This window comes from Plectropomus leopardus, chromosome 19 (assembly GCF_026936395.1).
Source record: "Plectropomus leopardus strain MGB_pleo_1.0 chromosome 19, ASM2693639v1, whole genome shotgun sequence".
Lineage (NCBI taxonomy): Eukaryota > Metazoa > Chordata > Actinopteri > Perciformes > Serranidae > Plectropomus > Plectropomus leopardus.
In genome coordinates this window covers 11,888,815-11,914,203 of record NC_142194.1, presented here as the reverse complement: position 1 = coordinate 11,914,203, position 25,389 = coordinate 11,888,815, and the positions used below count along the sequence as shown (strand labels likewise).

Genomic DNA, 25,389 nt, shown 5'->3' with positions numbered 1-25,389 from the left:
ACAACAGTGAACATTGTATTTGTATCGGGGTGCACTGGTTTCCAGCGTGTTTCCACTTGTTGTTAACTTTACTTATTGTTGTGTTTACTCTGCTAATGTTAAAGTTAGCACTTGGAGCTGCCATTAAGGTTTTTCTAGGTAGCGGCCTGAATGCTTTTTCATCAACTTCCCTGATTGGCTGCTTACAACGGACCTACGACGCAGATCCCTGACTGGCCCGACAAGACTGTGGTGGACTGAAATCTTTTGGGTAGAGATTCCAGACTGACAGAGAAAGAGAAACAAAATGTAGAGCTCATGTGATCAAGATATACTACTAAGTGGATGTAGTGAAGGTTTCAGCAAATATGACAAAAGCTTTTTTCTTGATAAAAGTTACATACTAAACCTGGTATCTTTACTGTGTGGCTTTTGTAGTTTAACCTGTGTAAAGGATCTGGATACCTCCTCCAACACTGGTTTATTTTAGTGATGGTTCCATTTTTCTAAACATATAATCTCAGTATAACTAACAGCAACAATAACCAAACGGTGAAAATAAGACCAGAGGTATAAAAAAAGGAACTGTTTCTTCAATTATCCACTTGTATCATTGATATGTTGGGTGAAAAAGTTTAAATCTGAACATTGAAGAAAGTGCATGTTTATAAATCTGTGCGCGCACACATGCACGGAAATAATGGAAAGAACTCGAGGGGCAGGAGTCTCCTTTCCACTGTTTACAGGGAAAACTCCCTGGAAGAGGAGCCAGATTTCCAGGCCAAAATGAATTCAAGAGTTTTACAAATCACTAGACAGGAAACATGGTGTTGTTCTCCACTTCCACCTCTTCTCTTTTGCAGCCCAGTAAACATTCTTTTGATTCTCTGTGTTGTTCGCTCACAAGGAAAAACACACAAAGCAGATACTTACTCTAATTCCTTGATGACAACAGTTTATCTTGCAGAGTGGAGTGCATTTCATGGAGTGCGGCTTGTTGCCTCGTGTGGTGTCTGTGTTAACACAAAACCCTTAAAGACTATTGACTGGAGGAGCTGCTGTCAATAGAATTCCTATGATTTCTATTCTTGCTGTAGCTGAGCTTTGTGAGCTGACAGTCTGAGGACTCTGTTCTCCCGCTTCCCTGACAACAGAGCGGTAACCTTTATAAAAAAACATACGGAAAAAAAAAAAAAACCTAGAGCACCGCAACACCACTTCAGAGTAGGTTTGTTGCTACAACAAACAATGCGGTGAGCTCCGGTGCTCGTGTGCGCAGGGGCCACAGTGCACCGTGATTGATATACAAGAGATAAAACACTGTTTGACTCCTGAATCCGGCTCCAATCACACGCTCTCTGTGACGCACTCGCTGCACGCTATCTCTGCCACACACGGCCCGCGCTGCTGATAAGCAGGGCTGAAGCAGTCATATCTGCCTCTTCTGGTGGAGTTTCTTCTGGGATAAATAAACTACTTCTAAAAAAATCTACATTCACAGTGCTGAGGTGCTTTGTGGATTTCAGTAGCCTAAGTGGAGACTGACAGCAGATTCTGGCAAAATCCAAGGACTTTTAGGCCTGAAATGATCAGTCAATTTATGGATTATTTGGCTCTTTTCTGCTTCCTTCAAATTCATAGTTTGAGTGTGTCACCCCTAACCTGCGGAGGGACAATTTCATAAATCAGTTATTGGAAAGAGAACCATAAGAGATATAAACTCAACTTCACACAGGTTAAATGAGACATCAGACTTTACGGTGTGGACTCGAGTCACATGACTTGGGACCTGAGTTAGACTTGAGTCCCAAACTTCACGACTTCAGATTCGACTTGACAAAGTCTACAAACTTCACTTGGACTTCCTCCAAGACCAAAGAGAAATGATGTAATTTAAAAAGTGTGCCATAAATCAACACTTTATATAGAAACTATTCAGCCTGAACACTAATCAGTGAACACTAATCAGTGTTCAGGCTTCCTTAAATTTATAAGTTGACTGACTTTCAATCAACTTAGAAATTTAAGGCAGCCCAGACACTTACTTTTTTAAGTTAAAACTTTTTTTTTAAGTAAATTTAATTCCCTTTAATTCCCGAATCCCGATAATTTAGTTTGCATAAAAAAAACTATGCAATGGTCAACAAAACAAATTGCAGTATGTTAAACATGCGGGTTGAAAATTACAGACAGAGGATATGTTGAGGATAATGTTAACATTTAGCGAGTTAATGCTCAACTTAGTTTTTAACAGACTTGTTTAAATAAATAGATAGAAATTTCAAAAAGCACTCGTGATTTTTATAAATTTAATAATGCCATTACTTTTATTTGAAGGTACATTATGAATGGTTAAGGGCTCGAAATTCAAAGTTTAGGATTTAGGACTTAACTTGGGACTTGATTGACCCAAATAGATGAATCAAAGCTGAAAATATTTCTACGTATCAAATAGTCTTTTCCTTGAATGCTGCAAAATGTCGAAAATCCTCTTCAGCATGTAGCTGCTCATTACCTGCTGATTGTAAAGCAGCATGAGGAGTTTTTATGGAGAGCTTGTGTGATTGGTCCACTTCAGCTCAATTCACTGCATGTATTTTTAATGAGACAAGCCTTCTTGATAGAGAGGGGGATTGCTGGCATGACTGATGATGCATTACATCGCAACTGGGTATCTGATAAAAGATCTTTTATGCGGCTCCTTTTATCTTTGGAAGTGATCAAAAATAATGATACTGAATTAGCTTTTAGCCATTTGTGGTCCCGAGGCATTAGAGACGTCCCTTATGAAATCATCCGTCCTCATGATGGACACTAGATACGTTTAAGTCTCTATTTTAGCTGCCTGTAGAGATGGAAGTCAGTCATTTGTCACCTTGCGGTGGCACATCTTTCCGTGGTCATATCCAACTCACAGGCTCCGCTAATGCTTCTTATTGGTCTCAAAGTCATTTCTATGCTCTCTCTCTCTCACACACACACACACACACACACACACACACACACACACACACACTAAAAGCACAAACACTGTTAAAGCACTTTAGAGTGTGTTACAAGAGGACACCATGTAGCTAAAGGTTAAAGAAAACACAACAAAAATGAAGACTGCAGGAGAATTTTGATTAATGTTAGACCTCCACACACACATATATATTCCCAAACCACCACCGGAGAGGGACGGAGGCTGCAGCGAGCCTGTAAGAGACCACCAGGTGTGACCTATTCATTATTTACCTACAGAGGCAGGCTAGCAGCATCTGCACGCTGTGCACAGCCCTTCCTTTGTAGGAGAGATGTGTCGGGATCAGATGAGAGAGGGCACCTTTGTGGATAGACATCTTTGTTCACAACCTGTCTGTCTGTCGCCCTTCACCACTCCTCACCTGGACGAACCCACAAAATGCATCTACGTTTTTCACACATGACGATTCCACTGGTTCAGAGCCGTGTCGGACACAAACATGTTACAGTAGTGCGGTTTACCTCTTTTTTAACTTTCAAAACACTTCTTACAACCCATTTTTTTGACTTGCTTTTGTATGATGTCGTCTTTTTATTTCTCTTTGTTTTTCTTTTTTATTTCCTTTATTTTTATTTATTTTACCATTTGAATTTATGATCTATTTTATTCCTTTTATTTTTTTATTTGAATGCTTTTATTGCGTCTGTTGTTGTTTGTCGGTCTATTTCTTTGTAATATTATATACTGACATTATGTGTCCTGCATCTTGCATTATTTGTCCTCTGGTTTTAATTTTACTCCGCCCTTGTTTTTTCTTGCTTGTGTTCAATAGGATTGCGTTGTTTTCTATTGTTGCATCCCATTTCTGCTTTGCTTTGTAAACTCTGTTTTTAAAAATATAAAATATAAGTTATTATTATTGTTATAACTTTTTTCAGTTGGAAGTTATTCCAATTTATAGTAAAGATGGGATCAGACAAGGGCTGCAACCAACGCTTATTCTCATTATCAATTAATCTGCTAATTATTTTCTCAATTGAGCAATCCTAAGTCCGGCCCCTGTTGGTTACAGTTGTTAGCAGATTCCAACATTAACTTTTCGACTCACCGGCCAAGACACCAGGTAGATGAAAAAATCCACTGACCAAGCGGATTTTTACCGACCAAAATGATAAATTCCATTTTATGTTTCACTAATTCATTCGTTTCAGTAAATTTGATAGCAAATGTTTGGCTTTAAAAAGTGACCGAAAACAATTATTCAATGAACAGTTGCCATTGATTTTTTTTGAATTTTTCATTGCAGCTCTAGAGCAGACCACAAGATATTTATGTCTTTCCAGATGGTCACCATGTCAGATGAGGAGATTTGACCTGCTGTGACTAGACCAACAGACGTGTCAGACAACGCTGAACCCCGACCGATATTGGCTCAATCACAACCTGCATGACCTGCAAACGCTTTTGTGTGGGAGGAACCAAATAAGGACTTCATGGGACCAGCACTGGCTCACTATCGTTTGCATGAACATATATCTGAGCTCCTGAACGCCTACAGATTTATGGACAACATCTCGCACAACTTCAGAGCAGAGTGATCTCAGCAAAGGTTGCTGCCTGTAAGGGTGGAGTGAATTACAACAGACGACTGAGGATATGAAATGTTGACAGATGGGAAATAAGCCTGATGTCAATAAGAAAAAAGGCACGAGGATGGGCGGGGCGGGATCAGTGATTTCTTCCGTAAACTCTGTGCCACAACACTTGAGATAAAAGCCCTTAAGTGGAGCTATTTAAACGGCTTAGGTGAGACCACCTTCCTGAGAACGGTCTATTCTATCTTGTGTAAACTCTATTCTCTTCTATTTTCTTTTATCTTCTATATAACCACAACACTAGTGGAGATAAATTGCTCCTCCATGGACAGCTTGGCGCAGGTTCACACACACACACACACACATCAAGGGTCATTACGGCAGCTGACAAAAGCTTTTCTTTAATGAATCTGCGTATAAGAGTTCAGCCTCTTCTGGTTGAGACTGTGTGTGTTTGTGTGTGTGTGTGTTTGAAAGTGTGTAGGAGCCTAGTTTCATTTCTTCTTGTAACACCCTAATGACTTTATTGTTTCATTCTTATCCAGCCTCCTGAAGGTATTACCATATAAACACCTGTGTTATCAAAGCACCGCAAACAATTTCCTGGATAATTTAACAAAGATGCGATTGTTGATTCGGTATGAGGTGTTGTGACTTTCGAGTGTGTGTGTGTGTGTGTGTGCATATATTGAGATATCTGTTTTCTCTGTGTGTTTGAGATATCTATTTTCTGTGTGTGGGTGTTTGTCTCTGAGTGCATTTCGTGATATCCATTTCCTGTGTGTGTGTGTGTGTGTGTGTGTGTGCAGAGCTTAAACCTGTCCGAACCTGGCTACAGCTGGCCACTTTGCGGCTCCAATTGTGGAGGAAATATGTCTGAGTTGCCTTAAATGGAGGCTGTTTTGGTGAAGAGGGGACAGACCGAATGTTCTGCATTACCATCATGCTTCATGCAATCTGTATCAAAACCCCGGGTGAGGCGAGCAAAAAGGGAACACTTGCATAACGTAGGAGCCTGATGTTACCCTGCAGAATTGGACCTCTCTACTCTTTTTTTTAACCCCCCTCCTCCTCCTCCTCTCTGGTCCTCCCTCTTTCTGTCTTTGACTCTCTCTCTCTTCCTCCCTCTTAGTCACAGGGGCTGGATTGTTCTGCTGAAGCTTGGCAGAGGCCGCGGATGGGAAAAGTGCAGGGGAGGCAGCTAACACTTCCTGCCTCCCTGAATCAGAGAGTTAACCTTCACCGAGGGCACAATGGCTTCTCGTTAGCGAAACCACCCCACATGCAGGCCGCCTGTCACCGGCCGTGTTCCCGTTCGCTGACCCCTTTTTGTGTTGCTCTGTCCTCTCGCGGACTTTGTGTCCAAACCAGGCTGCACCTCAGATCAAAACAACGTACGTCTACAGAAATAACTTTAATCTATATTCCCATATTTCATATCCAGAAGCTAGCTGCACGTTTAAGAGCTGTCTTCTTCCTCTAGCTATTGAGGTCGGCATATTCAAAGATATTCAGGAGGAAAATAGACCTGGGAGAACTGGATTGTGTGTCTCATTTTCATGTATTGTACAAACTGTTGTCTATATTAACTATTTGAAGAAATCACACTGATTATATCCTGGTTTACGCTTTTCTCCAGAAAACATCCTTTTACACAATATTTTGCCCACTTTTCCTTTATCATCATATCTTTTTGTGACTTATCGCTGCTATAAATCTGTCCTAAATTTATTAAGTTGTGCCTCTGAATGTGAAAAAAAACTTCATGTTCAGGGGAAACACTGGCTCTTTGAAATACTCAAATTTGGAGTAGTAGATTCATTTTAATGTCTTTTTGTGAGCTTTCAAAGCCTTGAAAAAAAGGCGAGAGACTCATTGATTATAATCATATTTGCTAGTATACGCATAAAATTTAAATCATGTCAAATTCCCTTTTTTTTTTTTTTTAAATTTAGCCGAAAACATGAAGGCCTGTTAATCTGATTATTTAAATTGTATGAATTATTGCTCTTTATTTTTGTTTTTATTTTATTACCATTGCTTCTCTACTGTTATTCATCATCTTTTGACCCTTTGGCTTGGTGCAGTATCCACACCTGCTTTCTGAAAGGCAGGTGTTTGACATGTATACAAAAAAATGGACATTCCCATGAACTGTGGGGCATTGATTTATTTATTTTTTGGTTTATGTGTGATCTGTTAAAGTTTTTGTTAAGGTTTTTTTGTAATAAACTTAACTTTTATTGCACATTTCTGCTGTTGTGTGGGGCTTTTTTATATTATATTTTTTCATAATTTTGTATCATATGCACATTGTTAATTTGATTGCTTTATTTTTACCTTAGTAGGCTGAAATACCTTTTCTAAGTAGCTTTTATAAATTAGATTTCTATCTAGGGCCACTTTACTGTAGTTTAACTTCTTCCAGTGTGAAGTAACTGGTACCGTGCAAACCTATGCTTATACACAAACACCCAAAAAGTTAATCCGAAACTATTTTGGTAATCAGTTAATTAAAAAATTCTCTTGTTGCATTTGTTAATTTTCTGTTTCATATCACTGTGAACTGAATATCCTCGTATTTTGGACAAAACAAGACACCAGAAATGTTAACAAGGAATCCAGAAAAAAATGTGATGGCCATTTTTTCCCTATTTTCAGACATTTCATAAAACACATCATAACTCAGTTAATCAATAATGAAACAAATCATGAGCAGCAGCTAGATTTGTATAATACAACAGTAAAAACCTCATCACTGTCTGCCTGAACACACACTCACGATAACAGCCAGACAAAACCTGAAAACAAGCCAGGACCAACACACACTCCACTGTACATTTACCAAAGTGGCAAAAGGACAGACATAACCTCACTGCGAAAACAAGAATGACATCACTCTCCCACCCAACCAATACTATAAAGAGGTAAATTCATACTCGTGAAGGGGACGGCGATAAGGAGTGAAGAAGTATGTGGGCCAAAGAGATGACAGAACAAGGCTGAATTTGCCAAAATGAGTCACTACAGAAAAGGAAAGGTGGGAATACAGGCGGAATGCAGTGGAGGTAAATGGTTTCTCCCTTGTTTTCCTCTCATTTTCACTGACAAAAAAACAAGCATGAACACGGCTAGCCTAGGAGAAAATAAAGCATTGATTTTGCACACTGCCCTCTCCACTGCAGAGGACTCCGATCAATAGGCTCAAGTAATACTCTGCACAAGTTTAATGCTTGAGCTGTACAGAGGCAGACAAGTGCTTTGTCTGGAAATTATTCCTTTTTTTATTGCACCAGCACCAGCGTTTGAGAGCAAAACAAAGCAGCCAGATGCGTTTGAAGAAACAGCGCCACGGACGAGGATGACCAAAGCTGTGGTGGATCGGTGCAGGCAGATCAAGCCGCGGTCAGGGGTTCATTTAAATCAATGGAGGAAGTTACACGTGTTTGCCACTTTGTGAGGTCATCAGAAAAGGAAAGCGAGAGAGCTAGAGAGGGTCATATTGCCGACCACGATCCGAGCAGAGAGATGACCTCCAGCTAAGGTTGTGACCTTTGACACGGAGAGCTACCAAGGCTAGAGAAACAGACAGCCGCTCTCCGTAACCCAAATCAAGATAAGCATCAGATTCTTTGAAGTAGTGATTGAAAACCACCCACTGCAGGCTGTGCAGGTGATCCGACGCCTCCTGACACTGTGAGAGCAGACGGAGGAAATCTGTGAATGACTCCGCTAATGAGGCAACGACTGAGAATGAGGGGGAATCTGAGGAACCGAAAAAAAAGTAACTCTTCTTTACCCTGCAAAACTTTCATTTCCTGACTGCTCGCTTTTCCTTTTAAGGTTCCTCCAAAGTCAGCGAGAAAAACTCCTGCGTCACCTGTAAAACATTAAAAAGCGTTGACCCAGAGATTTGAACACTCATTAAGCTTTTTAAAGTGGAGAATTCTCTGAGATCCCCTCTCTCAGATGTTTCCCTCCGTGTCGACCAAATGGTATATCAAGTTCAGGAAATTAGCCAGTTCCTGTTGGAGGAAGAGGCAGAGAGAGCTGAGAGAGGCCAGCGTCAGAGCTGCACAGTCTTTAATGCAGTGCCTCTGAAGCCTCTGAGACAAAATCACACCAGCTCTTCGCCTGCATGCTCCTCTTTCTTTATTAAAAAATATATGTTGTCTATTTATTGATTTTTGATGAGCATTAGTGTATCAGCATAACAAAATGGGGTGTACAAATATATATGTGTAAACCTGTATAATACTTTTAATTAAAATTTGTACAGAACCATAATTAATATTATTGTCTTAACTTGAACATGTTTAACTATACTCTGTGCTTTTTTATTTTAATGTTGTTTGTCATTTTATATACATTATCTTCATATTGTATTGATTTATTTATTATTATTCTAGGTCTCCTCTTAACATCTGGCAAGGAACTACCAATGAAAATTAGCTACCCAGCTACCTCGGGTGCATTTACATTTGTTTAAATGTGGATTGGTTGTACATTGTACCCTTTTTAAATAAATACATTACAAATTATAAATTGCTTTCGCTGTTGCACATTAATTGATGAATCATAAAATGTGATATTTCGTCGAAAAAAAAAAGAAAAAAAGGTAAAGAAAAAGATAAAGACACTATTATAACCTGAAACAAAACTAACCTCACCTAACGTAAATCTAAGAACTGGAGTCTTCCCTGATCCTGGATGGCCCCCTAATGCTAATCAATACTCCCGGATCCTTTAAGGTCACAGGGATAACATGTACAAACGTCAGAGAGAGAAATAAATAAATAAAAGAAGGAAAACCAGATCAGACAGATGTTAGACTGAGAAGCTATTCCATTAAAATCCTCGTAAATGAGGAAAATATCCAGCTGATTGAAATTCAATAACTACATTATCCATTTGTCTGCTTGACTGCAGAATATATACACTTACTGCATCTCAGACAACACCGCTCGACATCTCAACGCCCCACAAACACAGAGATTCCTTCAGGTTACTTCTGTGCGAATAATACGGCCATTAGGTCATTTAATATCCTCTAGATAAATTGCTGTGGACCCCTGAGACACGACTGCTGTCCACACACATCAGGAACCAATCAAAGGTCCCTCCTGGTCATGCCAGAGACTCTGCCAGGCTTGAAGCAGCAACATTTCCCGGGGGAAATAGAGAAAGGCCAAATAATCAAAGACACTCCGCCACTTCCTGCCCTTAATCGGCGCAGAACATCTCAACATGCCCAGTTCTGGGCTGTGATGAGGTTAAGACGGCTTTCCTCGCTTTAACCAAATTAAACACGAGCGAGATTACGCCACAGATGACGGTACAAGTTGACCCGCTGAGTGGTCGGATGAGTGACAGCACCACCGCCACCGCCGCCACCACCAGACTGGGTTTGGCATGTCACACAACTGTGACCCCTGTTGCAGACACACACACACACACACACACACACACACACTGTGGTTGAAGCATAGGTTGAAACCCTAACCCTGCTGTTTCCATTGCGTTCTTCAAACAGACAACTGGCCCTGCAGCATGTGGTGCAAAAAAGCTTCCTCGTGCATGAATGAGCAAGCGCACACACGGTCACAAAAACATGTTAGTGTGAGAAAATGTAAGTTGTTTACTGAATTTTTCACAGAAAATCCTCTCAAAGTCAGAAGTCGGGAGGGTAAAAGACGGGCTCCAGAGCAGCTTGAATCTGCACAGTGTCTACTCAAACTCTATTGACCGGCAGGCGTCGAGGCAGACCCTCGCATGCTGCAAGTGAAATCAGGTTAGGAGAAGTCATTTGTCTTTTGTGGAGGGAGAGCGAGGAGGAAAAAAAATGGAGGCTAAAGAGGCCAGATTGAGCAGGAAGGCTGTAAAAGGGGAAGGGGTTCATGCAGACTAACATCTGTGATATTTCTTCACTTCATACTCATTCTCCCATCCCCCTCGCCCTGGGTGTGCCAAATGCTGAGGTGGGGCTTACAAAAACAGCTAAGAGCGAGGGTATTTTTTGGTTAGCACAAGTGTTGTGCAGGCTGCTCGCACTGATGGCCATGTGGTCCCTCAACTTTATTGGAATATAACTCAAACAAGAAAAGTTGTTATTCAAATCTGTCAGAAATTGGGTTTTAGACCAAGATTCCCAGTCACAAGATGAATTGTAATAAACTACACATTAAAGCGAAAAAGGTAAATTAGAAAAGTCAGTAACATTAGGTGCATTTACATTGAGCCTAATATTCCGGTAATAATCAGAATTATAACCAAATAAGAATAAAAAGGCCTCATATCTCCATCTCAATCAGAGGAGAGCCAATCATAGGGCATTTTGCTGCGACGGCTGATGTTAACTTTAAGAATCGGCTAAATAGGAAAATATGAGTGCCTAATCACCATGTAAACACCATTATCAAATTATTCCTCTCTAGCTGGAATATATAAATATTCTTTGTGCTCATGTTTGCTCCACATGGGGCTAACTTTAGGTGACATAGCTGGTCCATGCGCTGCACACTGCAGAAGTTGTTTTGTGACTCCTGCTGATTTTGACAAAGACGTAAATTTAAAAAATATTTAGTGCTCTGCAATGTTTTATGTGAGAGCTCTTTAATTTTGAAACAGTAGTAAGTAGTAAGTTAAGTAACCTTGTTGTTAAAGGCTACAATGTTGCCTGGACATGAGACATTTAGGGAACATCAGTAAATGCTAGTATAGTCTGCATAAGAGGTGTTTAGGGAACATCTGTAATTTGTAGAAAACAACCTGGGCAACACTAAATAATACAACCACCTCATCTTCTTCTATACTTAATGCAATGGATGACCTTAACTTTCTCAATAAAGTTGGATGGAAAAAAAAAACTCTTCTTCTGTTTCCAGCAGTTTTAGACACTTCACAGAAAAATTATACTCCAATTCCTAGACACTTATGGCTTGGCAAAGATGCCATGACATTGTTTAATCCATTTTCCAACAGTAAAAAAACATCTAACATGAAATCACACTATGCTATATTTCCTTAATTATTATATAATATTTAAAGACGTCCATAGAAAATTATCCTGTATTGACATATCTACTTTATAATTCAATATCTTTAATATTCAATAGCATTTGAAATAGAAAATGTGACTAGAAGTAAATATGTCAGTTTTCTGTCTATATGCCTGTTTGTCTCAAGAGATGGCAGAAAAACAGGCTAATTTTAAAATCACTAAGAACACAACTGCAAGAGGCAGGAGGCGGAGAGCTATCGGTGATAATGGCTCACGGATAACCTGTAATTTTGGCTCATTAGGGGAGCTAACAGGCTAACTAGCGTAGTGTGCTAACAGCTCATCCCTCTCTGGCGGGGAAAAGCCTCACTTCACCACACTGGTTCATTATCTCGTCCTCTTCCCAGGTACAGCACAAGCTGCCTCGGCTTGCTTCAACAGATACTTACAGCTTGTTGGGCCTGCCCCACTTCACCCTAGATACATTACACACACACACACACACACACACGCAGGAATACACAAACACAAAGCATCTCTGTGCTCTTATCGAATCTTTTGCTTCTTGTTTTTTTACAGTGAGCGTAACAAGAAGTGCAGGCTCTGCTAATAGGCAGCTAGCAGGGTGCCTGCATTTTTCATCAAAATGCACTCAAGATTTTTGTGACCTTTTAAGCGCTAAAATCAAACACATAGCCAGTTTCTCCACCAAATGAATGTAAAAGTGAAAACAGCTGTAGACCTGTATAATGTGCAGTTGTTTGTTGCCAACAGGACTGCTACATTTTTAAGTTGATCATAAACATTTATGATATTTAAGACACTTTTAGGACGTGCTGCTAACGTGCTGATTTGACACAATCAAAGGTTCGTCTATAAACAGCTTCCCAGAAATCGAGATTTTGTGTGGTTTTTTTTGGTTTTTTTTGTCAGAAAAAAAGCAGCCTAACACTAATTATTTTTTAAAAAGATAAAGTAGCAAAGCTTCACTTTTTAGGAGCTCTAACCAACATTTTTTGGGGCATTTTTGCTTAAAGGCGACTTGGATTATACTGCGCGATGTCTATTCCGCTTTGATAAAGTTTTGCTGTTGTTAAATGTGGACTCTATGACATCAATTCATTGAGACTTTTCTCGGTTTTTGGATTCTTCAGTCACAGAAGACATATGAAACAAGTTTTCTTCATGAATTCCTCATAACTAGGGATGAGTATTTCTTTTACAAATGGTCATTTAGGGGCTGAAGTATTCCTTTAATAAATGGCTGAAACCATTGACTTATTATCATACTGATGAACTTTCTATTTAATTGATTTATCAGCTAATCATTTCAGCGCCACTATTTGTGTCCAAAGAGTCCCTCTTCCTCAGGCTAATGTTTCCTTCTGGATGTGTTCCCCTGACAGCCGCCCCCACCCCCCTCCTCGATGACCAGACAGGGACGGCAGCGCTGGTCTGCTGAAAAGCACTTTGCCGTTACTGCCACCTTGTTCTCGTGTCAGGAAACATTGTTTGTCTGCTGGCTCAGATGGTGCCTCCTGTCTCCAAGATGAGACCACCCCTCCATTCCCTCCCTCTCAGCCCCTGCGCCCCTCCCCTCCCCCTCGTGGTTGGTCCCACCCCAAAGGAGGGGGTTGAATTTAATAAAGGCTCCCTCAGCCACATGCTAAAAAGGTATGCAAATGTGCAGGTCCTTCTGTTTTCTGATGTTTTTCCCCCCATCCAACTGACTGCTCTTCTCTCCGAGCCAAAGCCAAACACAGAGGGAGGGAGAGAGAGAAAGTGTGTGTGTGTGTGTGTGTGTGCGTGTGAGAGAGAGTTTGGGTGTTTGTTTTTCAGAGGAATGGATTATTTTGTTAGGACCGCTCTTGGGTATTTGATCTGAAAAGCTATTACGATGATTGCGATTAGAATTAATTACATTGTGAGCTACAGGAACTGAGAAAGAGGTACTTGACGTGCTTCCTTGTGGAGAGACGAATCATACACACACACACACACACACACACACACACACACACACACACACACACACACACACACACACACACATTCAATAATTCCTCGAAAGTGCAAAAGATGAAATTAATAGCGCCACAAAATTGGTAACCTCGGGGCCATCGCTAATAAATAAAATAATAAAAATTAAACACCCTTACATACATGTGCTGTAAAATCTAAAACAATATTGACTTCTCCAGCTGTCTGCAGCACCTCCTCCTCCTCCTCCTCCTCCTCCGTCTTCCCTCCCAGATATCAGTGATCCCTATCTAATACAAAGGGCCCAGCCTTTGCATGGCTACCATGATGACCCGTGTTCATGAGGAGGTGAGAGCTGATCATTTTGTTCCGATGTAGTGAGCCGTGACAGGCAGCAGTGCGGGAAGAAGGAGGACGGGAAGGAGGAGGAGGGAGGAGGGGGAAAAGGGAGGAGAGGAAGGCCGCAGAGGGACCCACCAGAAGCAGCAGAGAGCCAGGGCCAGACTGAGGGGACCAGCCTTTCCTGCTGCTTCCTTCCCGTGCTCTTGGCCAGCTGAGCAATCAGGTCACCTCTCTTTCCCGTGTCGCTTCTGGTCAATTGTTCTCCTCCCTCTCTCCCTCTCTCTCTTCTCTTTCTCTCCCTCCTCTCCTCCCAGTGCCACAGCCTGCAGCTGTTGCGGCTGATGTCATTTTTTGATAGGATTTTGTCTGTGCCTGCTTGTTGGTTTCTGCCTCTCTGCCTAAACAAATGCAAACATGGCGAGGGCTCATTTAAACAGGCGCACGCTGAGGATCTTTCATGTGGGACACACGGAGGAGGGGGGGGGGTTATTACAATGCTGCTGTCATGCAAAGAAGATATGCAAACTCAGATTTGGAGTTCTTCCTTGTATCAATATGAAAACACACTCCCATAGCCATGCAGTAACACCGGGGGAATACAGCCACTTCAAAAATAAGAGCCCTCCATTCATGCTTGCACGCTCCCAATGTTTATTCTTGACCCGCACTTGCCAAGACTTAGGAAGAGAACAGGAAGTACACAAACATGCCCTTTTGACCTCCTACAACCACCATTCAGAGAGTACAACCAGTTCTTGGAGCTAAATATCAGCTCCTACTGTAAGCAGAGCTGAATCTATACCGAGCTACATTTACTAAACAGTATCAGGGCTTCATCCTGCGGGCATCTCAGGAAAAATCCACAGCAGAATCTAATACAGCGCTCGCTCCAAGCTATGAAGAGAGACAGAGAGAGCGTGTTGTTATGATGCTAGCTGACAGTTAATTCCCAGCTTTGAGCGCAAGATTTACTCCAACATGGTTGTGATGAAAACTCCCTTTTTTACACGTGTTGCAGGAGAGTTTGCTGGAGACTCCATGTCAGAGACAGATTAGATCACGTCTTGGCTTGTTCAAAGACCAGGCATATTTACATTATTGGCTCAAATGGCATCCGAATGAGTGCATCAAACCCCCATCGAGGACAGAACAGGGCACGCCTGGAGATTTGGCACATTCTGGTCCCTGTAAACAGAGATGAACATGATATTCTTTTTTTTTTTCACCGCAGTGTATCCTAAAATGAGCAATCTCACAAGATTGAACAGATTCTAGAAACAGCAATCTGTTGAAACTGAGAAAGAGATAAATAAAGTCTGTACTCATGTGTAGCAATGAGACACAACTGTTGTCCCGACCTTGAAATAACTGCCACTTATGAAAAGCTGTTTTGGTATGAGAGACACCGATTATAGCCCATTTCTAGGCCAGCACATAATCAGTGTCCAAGTTCCGAATCAATGACCTACTTCCAAGCATATCTACTGCACATACGCTGCGAGGCAAACTCTCTTTTAACAGCTTAATGTGGAGGAATTAAATCGCGCCGACACTTTGTTTTGATCTGACAATTTGTCCGAGCCTGGATGTTTAGAAACCCAAACGAGGGCAGCGTGATTTCATAACAGCAGGCGGAGCAGCGGCGGCCGCTCCGCGGAGCTGCTTGTGTTATTTTGACACTAGCTGGCAGCGAGGGGGGGCACCGGGGTCACAAGCGTCAGTGCTTTACTAGTGAGAGTAGATCAGATCTGACCTGGATAAAGTGGAGAAACAGTCAGCGCCGACTTCCACAGCCTCCCCGCACTGTGAGGAAATGTGAGCGGCGGCTTGGTTGGCGAGGTCAGGACAGCACAGAGAGCAGCCCCAGCATGCTGGTTCTTAATGCAGGGTGGGCTATTTACAGAAACACCCCCCCACACCCCCCATCATCGCTTCTCCGGCTCCCCCCAACTTGCCTCTACAACCCCCTCGAGCGGATCCACCACCACACAGCTCCATGTACCGTGCAGTCATGCACACAGATGGAGGGAGAGGTTTTTTTTTCAGAGCATCCAGCTCCGTCCTCCATAAACGGGAAACACTTACTTCCCGTTCTGACTTATTTTTTAAATGAGATGTTATTTGACCCCTGGGTGCAAACATTCAAGATGAGACATTGAAGACAGAGAGGCTAAATGTGCTGTCCCAGCGTACACATGCTGCTGTCATGTGGAACCGCCACAGACAGGCTGCAGGCTGATGACAAATACAGACCGGCAGACATGATTTAATGAATGGAGGACACTAGAGTACGTGTGCTTTCATTTCCTGATGTGAGGCTTCCCTGATTTAAACAGTTGGTTCCCTCACATCAGGAAAAAAAACCCTGAAACATCTCAAATGCAACTGATGGAGGACAAAATCCACAGTCCTATTTTTTCTGCAAAAATAAATTCAAAAGTTCAGCTGAAGCTAATATGAGGCTTCAGAGTTAGGCAAATCAAGTGAGTATTATCCAAAGTTAGTCTTTTTTTAGTTTAATATTCCCCCTTTGTGTTTCCCAAGACAGTGATTCCTTGCTGAGCTGCTGCAGAGGGACGGTAAAACAAAGGGAATTTTAGACTAAAAAGACAGTGGCTTTGGAAGATATCCACTTGATTTATCTAACTCAGACTGCTGAAGCATCATATCAACTTCAGCTCAAGTTAAAAGAGTACTCCACCGATTTAGCTTTGCACTTTTATAATGCTGTAAGATTCTTGATGGACAGATTGAAATAAAAAGGTTCAACACTGATGAATCAGAACAAGATATATTGTTTCATGTATCCCATGCATACATCTTCCCTGATAAAATTTAAGGCAAGATGCAAAAATGATGTGTATGTATAAACAAAACGTGTGTGACAAGGAACAACCAATCACAGCTGGCAGGTGTTCCATTTCTTCCTTAAATATCCGTCTATAATAACAATAGACGTTGAAAAGTTGATCAGTTTGCAGAGCTATCAAGAGCTTTACTTCTGTCCCAAGGACGATATTTCAGTCTAAATGCGCTTTTCAAAAACAACACCTGGAAGACGATTAACGCCGAACTCAGGATTTCTGGTAAGTAGGCAATGATATGGTATTGGTTATGGTTGCTTAGCAACCTCAAACACAACCTGCCTCCATGCTCTTGAAAGTTGGCACACAGTTACACACAGTGCCTAACCTCACACTTCCAGGCGGGTAAAGACGCTGCATGTGTAAATCTGATGAAAAGTCTGCATATTTCTGTCTTTGTTCATACACACAGTTTAATGCGTCTGACCCCTGATGCCTACACTGCCCAAAATGCAACTTGACCGGTGATGGTACGGTCTGAGATTTAGGTGGGTTATGCCATTAGCAGCTAATGTAGCTTCAAGCTACTAGACGGGGAGATCGTTTATCGCAAATATATATTGCTCTGACTTTTTAAATGTTTTGGTGCCACGAAACTAAAAAATCATTTACATTTTATTGAGTTGAAGGCAGATATCTCAAAAACTGGGCAAATAAATCTGCAAGTCTACAACAATTTCATGTCACTTTAATGTGATTTTGCTCACTTTTTCAGAAAGCTATGACAGACATTAGCTGAGTTCTGCAAGCTGAAAACATCCACATAATTGCAGGTATGCGGTATGTACCTTGGCCTGCTGAACCATCAAAAAGAAGCCTCGGGCTGTTACATATTTTGACGCACTCCTCCATCTCTGTGTGTGGCGTATGCTGCTCCTCTGGGGAGCATTGATTCAGCACAATGACTTTTGTGAGGAAAAAAAGAAGGCCTTCCCACAATGGACAGCCTTGTCTTGTGCCATACTTGTTATCACATTTAGACAACACAGGAGCAGAATATAAACATGCCAGCAAGCAGAGTAATCCTTCCCCTTTTTCTCCTGCAAGGTAAATCAGGGTTTGTCACTGAATCAGGCCAAAAAAACCCATTATACTGAAATGATACATAAACAAATCAATTTTTCATGTTCATGCATGGTTTCACAAAACTATTCCCTCAGCCTGGAGAAACAGGCACGAAATTAGTTTGGCTGAGTGCGAATTAGTGGAACCGTTTGGGGAAAGTGATGATGTTTTTTGTTTTTTTTATCAATGGGAAGGCAGACAGAGTTAACTGTTCAACCATGCTTTATCACTCAGGACTAAATGAATGACTTCCTTTCTGTGAGCTGTGCAGGTCTCCAGCAAGGTTAAATGGTTGTATCCTGCTGACCTCGTTCCCCACTTCTACCATAAACATGACCTGCTTCAGTTCTCGTGCTGCAGCGGGGCGGAGTGGACGACTCAAAGAGCAAAAGTTCAAGCTGGAAGTAGGGGAAACAAGAGGCAGTGTTTTCCAGAATTTGGTCCATTTTGTAGTGTTGTGCCCGCTTCAGTTTTAAATCGATCAAATCAGATTTGGTCGTTAATTTCGAATACCAGCGAGACCACTGTGTGACAGCGGCATGTACCTGATATTGTAAAAAAGCTAACTGCGCTAACAACAGATTGGCAACAACATTTTTGCTTTCACTAGATATCACAAACCAGATACAGTATTGTACTAAGTTGCTGTGAGGTGTGAATTCCCCACTTTGAAGCAGAAGTGAGGAGAAAATGTTATCTCAGAGCCTTATGGTGCAGTGCTTCTCCTCCTCTGTGCAGCTGCCTGCATATCTGCAGCTCCCTGTACCACAGAGTATCATGAAAGTCAAGACCGCTCACTCCGGAGCTAAATCTGAGGACCAAAACATCTCCAGAATCACACTGAAGAATTAAATGAAAGGTAAAATAAAAAAACAAAAAAATGATTGCTCAATTGCTGAGGAAATCTCAGTCGACTGAGGGGTCTTTGACTGATGATTTGAATATCTGACAATCAAGGGGCAGCCCTACCAAACTGTAAAAAAAAATGAGATCTTAAGTAAAGCAAATAATTCAGTTTTGTTTGAAAATAACCAAAGTAGAAAGAAATCATCTGGAAACAAGACAACAGTATTAAGAGCCACTGTCCTGCTCAGGGCATTGTCGCCTGACAAAGACCTCAAAGCTGCATTTCTGGTGAAAAAGCAGAACAAATGGGGATTACAATATTTGAGGAAAAAGAGCCTTTCAGTTGACCTACATCCCCCACAGAGACTCAAAATTATAATCCCAGCATACATGCTCAGCTATTGAATTTTTTAGATTCTGTATCAGCACCATGAAATTGTGTTAGATGGCAGCTAAATGGGTAAAAAAGTAGATTAGTGGCAAGAGATAGAGACAGCCTCTTAACGCATCTGGAGGTTAAAATGTGGGTTTGCGGCTCATGATTTACTTTTTTTTTTAAAATTGTATTCCAACTTGACGGCTTCAGATCCAGACATCTGTAGTTATAGTTTGTATATTAGCTGCCTCTGTAGACCCTGACACAGAGATAACACACGGAGGAGAATCCACTTAAAACTGTGAGCTTAAAAAACAGCCCGAGACACATTAAATCATTCTTTACAATTTAGCAGCAGCCTCTAAGGTTTTGATTAGAGTATTCATTGAACCCTGCACTTTAACACTCCAAATCAATTAGATGAACCAGTAGGCACGCACACACACACTTCAACTGGTTAAATCAAGTAATGATTTAATGCATGGCCATCCTCTGGCAAAGTCCAGCGCAATAATCATACTCGCACACAAACAACATCCATTAAGCTTTAGTGATGGTGGCGTAATTACTAAAAAAATATGCTTTTTATTGAGCTAAATGCATCAGAAGCGGATTCTATGGTTGTAGATGAAGCTTTCTCTACTGGGTGTACAGTTTGGAGCTTTAATTCAACTTATTCACTGTAAATATGTTTCTGGATGAGTGTGAGATGATAAAAAAAAGAGAAGTGTAAAATAAAGTCACACTTCCTTCTGTTTTTCTACTCTATTCTAAGTCATGAGAAACCACAAGTTGGATTTCACACATTTATTCCACTTACAATGGCAATAAAGGCTATTTGAGAAATAACTTAATGAGTCAGACTTTGACATAAGTGCAAAGATGCATGTAGTGGTTCAATAATGTTTGTGAGAAGGACCATTGCAACTCAAATGCATTACTTCCAAGATTTTATCATAATATTTTCTATTTTCTTTTATCCTTAATTTAACAGTAAACTATGGAATGTCATTTCTGCCAATGTGATGGAAATAAAAGATCCTGTAAGTCATTATGAGATTTTTTTAAATAATGATTTAGTTACTCAAAATACTGACTTACTTATCTAAAAAAAAAAAAAAGGAGATAGGGTCCCAAAATAATGACAAACTGAAATAAGTCCCTATTCTGTGGTAGTAGCTCATTATTTTTGAGCAATTTTCTAGTTATTTTGAGAAGTCTTTGTTTCAAGATAAGTAAGTCATTGACTAAGTAAGTCATCAGTCTCTGCTTTGAGATACTTATTCATAATTTTGAGAAAGTTTCTCATTTTGCAATAATAAGTCATTATTTTGAGAAAGATTCTCATTATTTTTAGGTACTAACTCATTAATTTAAGAGTGTGTCTCATTATTTTTAAGATATGTCGTTATTTTAAGAAAGTTTCTCAATATTTTGAGATACTGTCATCATTTTGAAAAAAATGTCATGTTTTGGGAAACTAACCCCATATTTTCAGAAGCTTTCTCAGTATTTTCAGAGATATTAACTCGCTACTTGAGAACAAAAAATATTATTTTGAGATACTAAGTCATTATTTTGAGATCAGAAGTCATTATTTTGAGTTTCTCATTATTTTTTAGGAAGTCGCTTGCTACTCTGATATATTAATTCATCATTTTGAAAGTATTTCTCATTGTCTTGAGAAACTAATTTGTTATTTTGAGAAATTAAATCACACTGGAAGAATTGGTCTTCTATAAGAGCCTAAAAAACATTTTTAAAAAATGTCTAGTTCAAGATTTCTTGGCTAATACGGGCAACAATAACAAAGAGTTACAGACTAACAGAAGCTGTATTGTTAAGCCTCATATTGTCATTTCATTTTATGTTTTATGGTAACTGGTTTTATTTACTCCCTGTAAATCAATTGCCTTGCTATACAAATAAAGATGATCATGATATAATAGACTATTTGTTTAAGTAGAGGCTCCTGCGTGTGTGTGTGTGTGTGTGTGACAAGAGAGAGAAAGACAGAGAGAGAGTGTGTATGTATGTTTACGAAGCCTCAGGAAATACCAGGACAGACACGCTGACTCTCCAGCACTTCAGGCCCATGTGACTGGAAACACACAGGCCAGATTGTTTGCATGTTTGCTCGGAGTCGAGATAAGAACATTTGGTTACAGAGAAATATCAAAGCGTAACTCAACATCTGAATCTGACCTACCACTGGAGGTGCGGTCCGGTTTGGCTGCTTATTTCTCATTAAACTTTTTGCTTTTTGAGCGATCAGCCATCCTGCTAATTTGCATGATGACTCTTACATTTGTGTCCCCGTAGCAATCCAGCACAACTAGCCTCCGTTGGCTTCCTGCTCTCATTACATTACCATAATGCAGATGCAGCCAGAGTCAGTAACCTTGCTGTTGCTAAGCACTATTTACAGCAAATATACACGAAAGCTGTGAGAGCTGCATTGCTTGACAGTTTTTCTTTACTAACCTACTTTCTTACAGACTCCTTACATGCCAGTACATCAGTGTATCTATTTATATACTTGTTGTATATCATTATATTAAAAATCTAAGTACAGTTTTAGCCTCGAAATCCTCAAGATTTAGGGCAACACAAATGCATGTAAAGCTTGATGTGACTTTTGCAGATACTAGACTTTAACTGAAATTATTTGACACCAGCTTTTTTATGTTAAAGTAAAAAAAAAATCAAGAAGTACCAATGACATGTTCAGACCATTAATAGTGACTTCACTGTCAAGCCTCTTTTAACTCTTTGGCCATGTACTTTTAAACATTTTCTCCGCAGATTCAGAGAGGCAGCCTGCCTGAAACTGTCAGAAACCCAGTCTTCTCTTCAATAAAAGAACAGTTTCTATGCTCTATATGATCATTAGACAAATGATTTAAAGGATACAAAGTGTTTAAGTTATCATCCAGGATCAAGAGGCAAAAAAACGCAGTTTCCCCTTTTCCTAACGAACACGAAAACATTTTCAGTCCATCCAAGTGCTCTCCTGTCTCGTAAAAGGTCAGTGGAAACCCGACTGCTGATCATTATAAAACTCAGCCTTTCCTTCGAGCTGTAGAAGCTAAACAGTGGTGGCAGAGATGTAAATATTGTGAGGAAAGGCTCTAATCTTTTACCTCTCCATTTCCTCGTATAATAAATATTTAAGCTCATTACCATAGGTTCATGCCATGTCAGTCTGAAACAAAATGTTCCAGATTGTGCCGAATGAGAGACAAGGTGAGATGTGCAAGATCCTAGGTGATGAATTTAACAACAAAAAGGTAAAAAAAAAAAAAAAAATCTGGATGCTGCTATAAAATGCTCACACCCATCGTTCCCTTTGTGTTTGTACCTGGCACGCAGAGAGCTGTCTGGCTGGACTTTTGTGCATTTTCTGCTTTGATAGTCTCACATCATCATTTATCTCTCACAAAGATGCCATTATAGATGTCATTAAATGCGGTGTCCAGCAAAACGTGCGAGCAGCCAGTCTGAATAATTAATTCCTCCTGGTCGTGCTGCGGGGACTCTTCTGATCACAGCTCAACCCGGTAACACGCTCTGTTATGATTGGCTAAAGCAAGGTCAGTATCTTAAGAGACCTCGCTCTAATATCCAGCAGCAATTAGTGGCTGCTGTGTGGATGTTGCACATGTTATTATGTGATAGGGGAGAAAGGGCGACTGCAGGTAGAGATTTAATGTTGTGTCTCTGAATGCTGTCGCTGAGCAAAGAAACGATTTATTGAAGAGCACAAAGACAACCGGTTACTCGGCGGAGATCACGCGGCTAAACAGATAGCAGTTTGAAAAGATAAAGCACTGTAAGAGCATGTAATTCTATCACCATCTCATTGCTTACAAATATTGATATTTCAAACCAAAGCCTGCTCATTCATTTCAATGCGACCATTGTGTTGGAACAGACATTAATAATATGACAGAAAATGTTCTTTACAGGTTTTTTTTTTCATACACATGGAAATGTACATAAAAAACATCTTGCAGCACTCTCGACTTATCCTTAAAGTTACAGTTCAGATATTTTGAAGTGGAGTTTTATCAGCTATCCATAGTCAGTAGGTGGGAACATCACATAGTTTTGCCACCTGGCTGTTTTGTATATAACGTCCAGTTGCGGTTTGGGGGGACAGAGTAGCAACAGTCCCGAAGCGAGGTCTGTGTCAAACGTAAAGCCGGAGAGATGTCACCATGGGTGAAGTGTTTCAACAACGTGTTTATGTGTGCGACCCACCGCTGGAGATTTAAAAAGCAGCTGTTAGCAACTGGCAGCCAATTCAAGAGGAAGAACAATGTCCATAAATGTCCGCAAACTAGGAAAATAATGGGATTCGAGATCTCCTTCCAAGCAGAGGCTGTGATCAGCTGCCATATAAGAGAGAAGGTAAATGACTGTGATTGACATGTTATGCCTCTGTTATTGTTTAGAAAGCGATGCCGTGTATATTATATGTCATGCTAGAGGGGGACGCTTGTGTGTTCAACGTCACGCCTGTCATGCATTTTTTTGATCGCAGGATGCTGCTTTGCAGTGTATAATCACACACAGGGGTGGGATGATGCTCCTGTTGTTTGGTTCTGTGTAAAAATTCGGGGGGGTATAAATGGGGACTTCGCTGTGGCCCTACAGAGCGATCTCTGTGTAAAAGCTTCTCCAAACAGGGGGCGTTTGGACCGCCATCTACTGTAAATAATACACTGACAATGGATTAATACCTCATATAACCCCACTTAAAAAGATCCGAACTATCCCTGGGACCCCAGAGTGCCACTGCACCCCCTTTGGGAACCACTGGTATACAGTATTTACACTGTCCTTTTTTTGGTATCTAATAAGCATACAAATGTGGAAATATATTATTCAGACTGGGCTTATTTGAATTTAATTGCCCTGAATGCGACCTAACACAAGTGGCAGTGTTCGCTGGGAAGCCAGTGAAGGATCATTAGCTAATCCTGTTGGTTAAAGAGGGACATGTTTTGGGGTGGGAGTAAAATGTGAGTGCACGTCAGGTTAAAAGAAGCTGCAAGCAACTGACTGAAAGTCGTCATCTTTGGACGTTGGTGTGAGAGTTCACAGCAACAAGAAAAACCCAGAGCGAGTACAGGAGGGAAACTGACCGTCCCCGCTGGGATGAAAAAAAGGGAACAATACAGACAAACACACAGTCATAAGAAAAGACCACTGTCTCCATCAAAACACAAAGACGACAAAGGAGTCAAACAGAAAGTTCCAGTAAAACGTCTGAGAGATGGACAGTGAACAAGCCCGGCATCGACTCCCTCATGAGTCACTCCATTGTGAGCCGCACAACGCACGAGTCGAGTTCCCAGTGAATCAGAGCAGTCAGCTGCCATCCACCACCTCAAGGCACAGGGCCAGTCAAGCACAGGACCGCAGACATGTGACCAGCGCACAACCACCGTTACTGTACTGCATCTTGCCGGTCAGGACTGAGAACAGAGACACTGACAGTGACCTCTCAGATCTCTGAAAGCTAAACTTATAAACACGTTTGAACAAGTTTTCTCATTTTGCTCAGTTCAGATGATATACTGCCATTATATGTAGCAGGTGTTTGTAAATCTATAGACGACTTGTGATTTACAGTCCGCTGTCAGGAGGGCGCAGTGACATCAATACTGCAGCGCGAGTTTGTCTGAGGCCTTGCTGAGGACACCAAAATATCTCTCCACTTCAATCCCCCCGCCTCCCTCTGACAGCGATACACGTGCAGCTGTCTAAATATTGCTTCTCCCTTCTTCTGCTCTTCATCTTGCCATTCCTCTGCTTCTCTCTCTCTCTCGCCTTTTCTGTCCCCGCGCACGCTCGCAGCCGCTGGGCGGGATGAGTTTAGGAGGGACAACTGTTCCACTAGCACAACTGGGGATGGCCGCATTTGGTGCTGCGTTGTCATGTCAACAGTCTGGGGCAGAGGGGCCACGGGCTGGGAATAACTCACCTTCTGCTGTCCAGCTCCGAGCTATAACCAACCACACACCTGTGGTACCAATTATCTTGCAGCTAACCACAATTAGATTATTCCAAATGTAAGTAATATTTTCTACAAGGCACTGCAGCAGGCGGTGCCGTTTTTTTCCCCTCTAAATCACTGTATGCAATTAGGCTTTTAATGCAATTTATATAAGAAGCCAGACCAGAGCTAATCTCATAAAAAGGACAAACAGAGCCATTAAAAGTCCTCTGCTCTTTACTTCATTACTGGCTCAGCTTGCTCTCCTTACGCAAAGAGTCCCCAGGTGCATGAATGTTTCATGGCCACCCTGCTGCCTGCCTCCCTCTGCTCAGATTCTCAGATTCAGCCGTTCTCCCTCCTCCCCGAGGAA

General features: G+C 41.1%; 1 protein-coding gene across 5 annotated transcripts in view; it reads right to left on the bottom strand.

Annotated features, from left to right (window-relative positions):
* The window catches only part of LOC121958533 (zinc finger MIZ domain-containing protein 1-like), a 152,438-nt gene that overhangs the window by 74,568 nt on the left and 52,481 nt on the right, over window positions 1-25,389 (bottom strand). Inside the window, exon 1 of one of the 5 annotated variants that reach the window (XM_088070064.1) lies at window positions 15,615-15,633. The exons of the other annotated variants lie outside the window; for them this stretch is intronic. The gene's annotated coding sequence lies outside the window, so the exon portion shown is untranslated. Of the gene's footprint in view, window positions 1-15,614; window positions 15,634-25,389 lie in introns of those variants that run through there. 5 annotated transcript variants of the gene reach the window in all.